Raw genomic sequence first — 6921 nt, 5'->3', positions numbered from 1 at the left:
CTGACTTCCAGAAAAATTATACCAAGTTATACTATTGTCAATAAGTAATAAGTATTGTCAATTATTGCCCCCATCCTTGCTAACCCTGAATATTGCCAATTATTAAAAATGTTTGCCAACCTAGCAGATAAAAAGTGTTTTCTCATTATTTTAATATGCATGTCTTTGACTATATTTGGTTGAACATCTTTTCATATGTGCTTTGGTCATTTATATCTCTTCTTTTGGGAGTTACCTTTCCTTATGTATTTCCATTTGGGGGAGGCAATGTCCATCAATTTTATTGATTTATAGAACTATGTTTACATTTTTAATCAAAACTAAGGTATGAACCTAACAAGTCTAATTGCCTTGTAAATTTGTAATCAGATCAGAGGTCGGTTCCAAAAATATTTTGAGAAATGGCAACTCTCTTAGAAAATGGGCTTTATTTTCCCAAGGTGATAATGTTAGTGCTTTGAAAAACAATACTCATCTATGTTTCTGATTCTTGAATGTTTGTTTAAATAAAGCATTATAATCCTTAGACTTGATTAAGAGCCTGTCAGGGTGCCTTCTTTGAACCCTGATTCTTTCATTCAGAACCTGGGTGATGCAGACAAGTTACTCAACTATGCTGTGCCTACTTTCCTCATCTCTAAAATGAAGATGATAACAGTCCCTACTGCGTAGGGTTATTGGGGATTCAATGAGAGGATATACACATATAATGCATGTAGAATAGAGCTGAGAACATTTTAAGTGTTCAGTGAGTATTAGCTATATTACTTGCAATATTACATGATTTCATAATCTGCTCAAACCTTAACCACCAGACTCACTGTGAGGCACTTCTTAAATGTATGTTTAGTTAGTCTTTCTGCAGGCAAGCTTCCCTGATGATAGGCTTATGCTCCTCACATTTCATTTTTGCAACTAAAAAATAGAGTTCTAGAGTGAGAAATAAATCAGGAACCAAATGGAACTGTCTCCTTAGTTCTTTGGTGGCTTTTAGAATGTAACAACAGGAGAATAAAGAAAGACGTTTGAATCCTCACACATGTCTGACAGTTTATGCATCACCATAGATATTTGAGGAGCAGGTTAGTTGGATGCTGAGGGGGTGGGAAAAACCTAGAAGCTGGATCAGTAAATAGGGTTTGGGTAAACTCATGGTTCTCAACGGGTAAATGGCTATGGCCCTAATCTTCGAGGAGGGACATGGAAGTACCAAACAGCCTAGCCAAGACGGTCTAATCCTAGAGTAAGATAAACAGATCAGAGTCAATGCACGATGATTTGGTACTGGATAGAGGATACTACAATGTCATAGTGAGGCATGAAGTCACCAAGACCTGGATCTGAATCCTGACTCAGGTACACAGCCTTGGGATATTTATATAATTTCTCTGAGCCTCAGTTCCTCTTCTGAAAATATGTCTGATCAGGGCAGCCTGGGCAGCTCAGCGGTTTAGTGCCGTCTTCAGCCCAGGGCGTGATCCTGGAGACCCAGGATGGAGTCCCATGTTAGGCTCCCTGCATGGAGCCTGTTTCTCCCTCTGCCTGTGTCTCTACTTTTCTCTCTCTCTCTCTCTCATGAATAAATAAATAAAATCTTTAAAAAATATATGTCTGATCATACCATAAGATGAGATTGTTATGAAGATTGAAAGAGATAATATATGCAAAGCATTTAGCATATATATGATTCCATGTGCTCACCCAATGGTTACTAGGAAGCAGAGGAGACATTTAAAATATTTAAGAATGAAACTGTATGGTCACTGGTTAATCAGAACAAATGCCTGACCAGTGAAGCCAATTAGAAGGAATCCCAATGAATTGGGGAGTCAAGCAATAAATTGAGTCAACCAATAAGAAGGGATGCAGCCCCACACATCCAACTGGTGTGCACTGTTTCTGAGAGGTAAGAAAGAGGTTTTCATAGTGAATAAATGTCCTAGGGATTGGGGCTTAGAGAAAGGAGTAAATATTCAACAGGACCAGACTTAGCATGCTATATAAACAGTCCAGAATTAGATGGAGGGAAAAAACAGTGGGGCTGTCTTGTTTTCTAGAGACTCTACTCTGGGACCAGGTGAAGTGCCTCAGGGTGCTATGAGAGTAGCTGGTGCACAGAAAGACAGGTGGTGCCCATCAGAACTCAAGCAGCAATTGTCCAGACAACAGAGCGCAATCCCAGACATCATCACTACTAATCAGCCAAGGTTAGGATGCAGACAGACAGGTGTGTAGGCAAAAGGAATATGATTCCAGCTATAGAGTGAGTCAGAAAGAAGAGAGAAAAACTAATACCGGATTTATTAATGCTATATTGTGGCATTTGAAGGCAAAAGATCCTTTCGCACCGTCTGCTCAGTAGCAGAACTGGAGACAGAACTAATCCAGAGGTAGATAAACAACAAAGTTGCTGATACTGAGGAGGACGAAGGAGGGCTCTATGCCTCACACACCATGCGTACCATGTGAGACTGCTGAGAGTCAGCAAATGGAACATGATTAGCATGAAGGACCTCACTTTCCTCATCTATAAAATGAAGGAATTGAACCTGAACATATTTGAGGCCTCTTCCAATACTTAATATATATTTTTCTGCTATAAGAAATCTCTGGACACAAAACAGGTCCCCTGGGTAGAGTACTAAAAGGGTCTCCAGCCTCAGTGAGTACTTTCCTTACAAAATGCTGATGACTTATAGATGCTAAATAATACTTTTATGCTTAGGTTGTTCATCTGAGAAAATATGGTTTTAATGCAGAGCTAAACGCTTTTTTCAGGTTCTAACCATGTGGTAAAGAACAAAATGGAAAATTGCAAGGTAAGTTTGACCCGTGAAACTCAGGAACTCTTCACCTGTTTTGGATTTTCAAAATCTCTGTGGCATGTTGGCTTTATCTCACAACTCATTGTCTCACAGCTGTGCCATTTGGTAAGTCTCCCTACTAGTTTTCTTGTTTTCATCCATTGTCGCCCTGCTACTCTCCTGCCATAATTTCAACTTGTTAGTAAATATCTTTAACTTGTAAGCCACATTATTTTATATACCACTGAAAAAGAAAATAAGCTACCAATTAAACTATGATATGCCATCAATTGTGGGATGCATCCCACATTCAGAGCTGTTAAAATATTTTAAAGTGTGTCTTAAAGTCAAGAAAATACATTATCTTTATAAAATATGAACCTGATGTGGTCACTTGTCTCTAAAATCTCCAAACATTCCCCTAAAGGATGAAGTCTAAACTCCTTCCTACAGAGACGCCTGGATGGCTCAGCGGTTGAGCGAGCATCTGCCTTTGGCTCAGGGCATGATCCTGCAGTCCTGGGATTGCTCCTGGGATCGAGTCCCACATCCGGCTCCCCATGGGAAGCCTGCATCTCTCTCCCTGTATCTCTCTGCCTCTCTCTGTGTCTCTCATGAATAAATAAATAGAAATCTTTTAAAATAAAAAATAAAATCTTTCCTACAGATTTGATGCCTCTATGGTCCAGTCCAACCTTACTGGCCTTGTCTCCTAACATTTGCTGCCCTAACATTTCCAGTGCCCTCAAATTTCATTTTCCCACAGCAAAAGCACATGTTATCTTACTTCTTTCAATAACATTTATTAAATGCCTACTGTGTACAAAGCTCTATTCTAGGCATGCCACTGTTTTCTTTGCTTGGAATCTCTTCCTCTCCCTCTCTTGTCCCCTAAACCTAGTGTCTATTCTTCCTTCAAGATTCAACCTGACTCGCTTCTCATTCATGAAAAAGTTTTGTGAAACTGTATCCAATTTTCTCAAGTAGGCTTAATTTTATAAAATTCTATACACTATATTGAAACTGTTGACTTACCAGTTGCCCATGCTAGACAGTGGGCCCCTCAAGCACAAGAAAAGACATTTATTTTTGTAACCAGAGTAGTGATTAGAAATGTAGGATCCAGCGTGCTGGCTTCAAAGACCCTATCTTGCCTTATAGGGAATCATGCACTATAAGTGGTGAGACAGACATGAAAAGTACAGACTTTAGGGGAAGTACAGAGTGTAAGGAGTATAATCACTATGAGGTGAAACTCTTGGGTTTGATCCTCACACAGGCCAGAAGTACTACTGTGTTCTAGAACCACAGACTAGACTGCATTTTAAAAGCTTGGAAAATAGCAAAGATTTAGTGAATATTTGAACCTATTACAGGTTTAAAAAATCCCATCATTAAACATGCTAGAAGACTTATTAAGTATCTATTATATGCTCAGAATCCTGTAGATGCCAATTTCCTAAGTAGTTGATGAGAAAAATGAAGCTTATTATAAACTTATTCAAAGCCACATGGACAGTAATAAACACAGTCAGAATTTCATCCCAGGTCAATCTGATTCCCAAGATCATGTTCTTTCCATTAGAGCACTTTATGGCACAAGGTCTCATGATCATTGAGGATATTCCTGATTTAGTCAATAATTTGTCAAGGAAAAAATTGACTAGTCTTCTTCCTTAAACACCTGTGATTGGCATTGCTAGTTGGCTCCTCTCCTCGGCAAATCTAAACAAGAAACATGACATGGTCTTTGACAATAATCAGCTGATAATGGAGACACTCTTGGAATAACTTCATGCCCTATGAACCCAATCTTCCAGTTTTCTTGCTAATCTACATGGTCACAGCTTGCTGGCAATTAGCACTTGGTCAATGAACTTGTTTTGTTGAATGAACTTTAGTTTGAGCTTGAGAAAGTTTGTGAAGAACAACCAACGTAGCTAATAAGATTATCAAGACTAATCAATTAATTAATGGAAAAGAATATGAATGTGATGGCCTTAGAATCCAATACCAAAATATTAGAATATTCATTAAGTCCAAATGATAAGTAGAAGGAGGTGCTGATTTAAAGTCCATAATAAATTTGTGGATGTTGACCTGATGAGGGTAATACTTGGGGTGGGGAGGCTTCAAAGGGCGGCATACATGGACAGTATTGCAAAGAAGGCTTAGAGAGGAAGTAATATATTCTGACAGGGGGTCAGATACAGAAAAACAGAGAAGAATGAGGGTTTGAAGAGCTTCATCATCTTCTGAGTGCAGAGGACCTTGGTAACCCACAATAAAGTCATTGGGCAGGGACAGTATGAGAGTGTGGAAGTTCACTCTCACTGGGTAGCAGAATGGAGGAGGCCACCTTCTCATTTGACTAAGTGGAAAGTTTTTGACATTATTTATTTAAATTGCCACGATTCAGTCCTAAGAAAATGCTAAGATCTTAGAACATTGTAATAATAAAAAAATGTAAATGCCAGAATTAGTAACATAATCATTTCACATCATTCCATGGTCAAACAAAGGCATGTTGATTATAAGTGCATGTCAAAATGGCATTTTGTCTGAGAATATATAATAATAGCTAGAACCTGAATAAACAGTTAATGTTATTTCTGTTTAGGCTAAAATATGTTAGGATGAGCTGACCACTACAACAAACCCCAAATCTCAGTGACTTAGCACAGTAAAGATTCATTTCTCACTAACATCACCATCCACTGAGATTGCAGTGAGGTCTATGTATGTGAACGTGTCTGTACATAGGAGGTCGGCTTCAGATAGTTATTGAGGAATCCAGGTTCTATCCCTTTGGTAGTTCCAAATTTGTCTGGTGCCTCAGGTCCTCTCTGGCATGCTCTGCAGCCAGCCAACAGAGAGAATAAAAAATTATTCAGGATTGTGGAGAGGTTTGAGGCCAGCCAAGGCAAGATCCCCAGCCACATTTCCATCCACATTCCATGACTCTGTCTAACCACAAAGAAGATGCTAAGTGTTGTTTATTGTGTGTCCAGAATGAAAAGAAGGAACATAAAAATTGATGGGCACTACCATTTTTCCAGAAAACAGGTAATAAATTCTCATTTCAATGACAAAACATCTGTATGATATATAGGATATGAATATAAAAATACCAATATTCTGATGAACATTATCATATCAGAATTTACAATTCAAATAAACGATGTCTCCTTGTCAGCAGTTACTTGGAAAAGATGAATGCTGGTTCCATGGAAACCACCAATGTCTATCACTTTTTTATTGAGATATAATAGACATAAAACATTTATTAGTTTCAGTTGTATAACATAATGATTTGATATTTGTAAAATATTGTGAAATGAGCACCATTTTAAAAAAAACTTTTTAAAAAGATTTTATTTATTTCATACCGAGAGAGAGAATAAGAGAGAGTGAGCAGAAGCAGAAGGAGAGGGAGAAGCAGGCTCCCTGCTGAGCAGGGAGCCCAAGGGGAGGGGGGGGGGCTCAATCCCAGGACCCTGGGATCATGACCTGAGCTGAAGGCAGACGCTTAACCAACTAAGCCACCCGGGTGCCCCTAAACTCTTTTTTAAAACATATTTTCTCTGGAACATATGTCAGTTCTTTTAAATATTCCCAAGTATCCATCCTTTGAGGATGAATTTACTAGAGATTATAAAAATTAAGTTTGAGCCAAGTCTTGTGAATGAGGAAGGTAATCTACTTGAGTTATAATATATTGAGTCATATATGGTAGTTAAACAATGAAGCTTACTTTCCCATGGGACTACACAAGGCAATTCCAAAATAAACATTATAAGAATGATTTGAGCACTTTCACTAAGTGTTTGAGGGAGTGTGCAGATAAAAGTTTCTGGAAGGCAATCTGGCTGTGTAAATAATAGGCATACATTTTGATCCACAATTAGCAATTCCACTTTGGGAATTCACTAAATGAAGTCAATGGACAAATGTTTAAAGATTTTGCTAAATGGGAATGCACTGCAGCTTTGTTTACAACAGTGGATGTGTGAAACAAACCCTAAAGGCATATTAATATGGCATTATTCAATATAATATGGTATATCCATGCAATGTAATAATATTCAGCAGTAATAAAAAGGAAGCAGTTTTCATC

This window comes from Canis aureus, chromosome 12 (assembly GCF_053574225.1).
Source record: "Canis aureus isolate CA01 chromosome 12, VMU_Caureus_v.1.0, whole genome shotgun sequence".
Taxonomy (NCBI): domain Eukaryota; kingdom Metazoa; phylum Chordata; class Mammalia; order Carnivora; family Canidae; genus Canis; species Canis aureus.
This window is presented reverse-complemented; position numbering follows the sequence as displayed.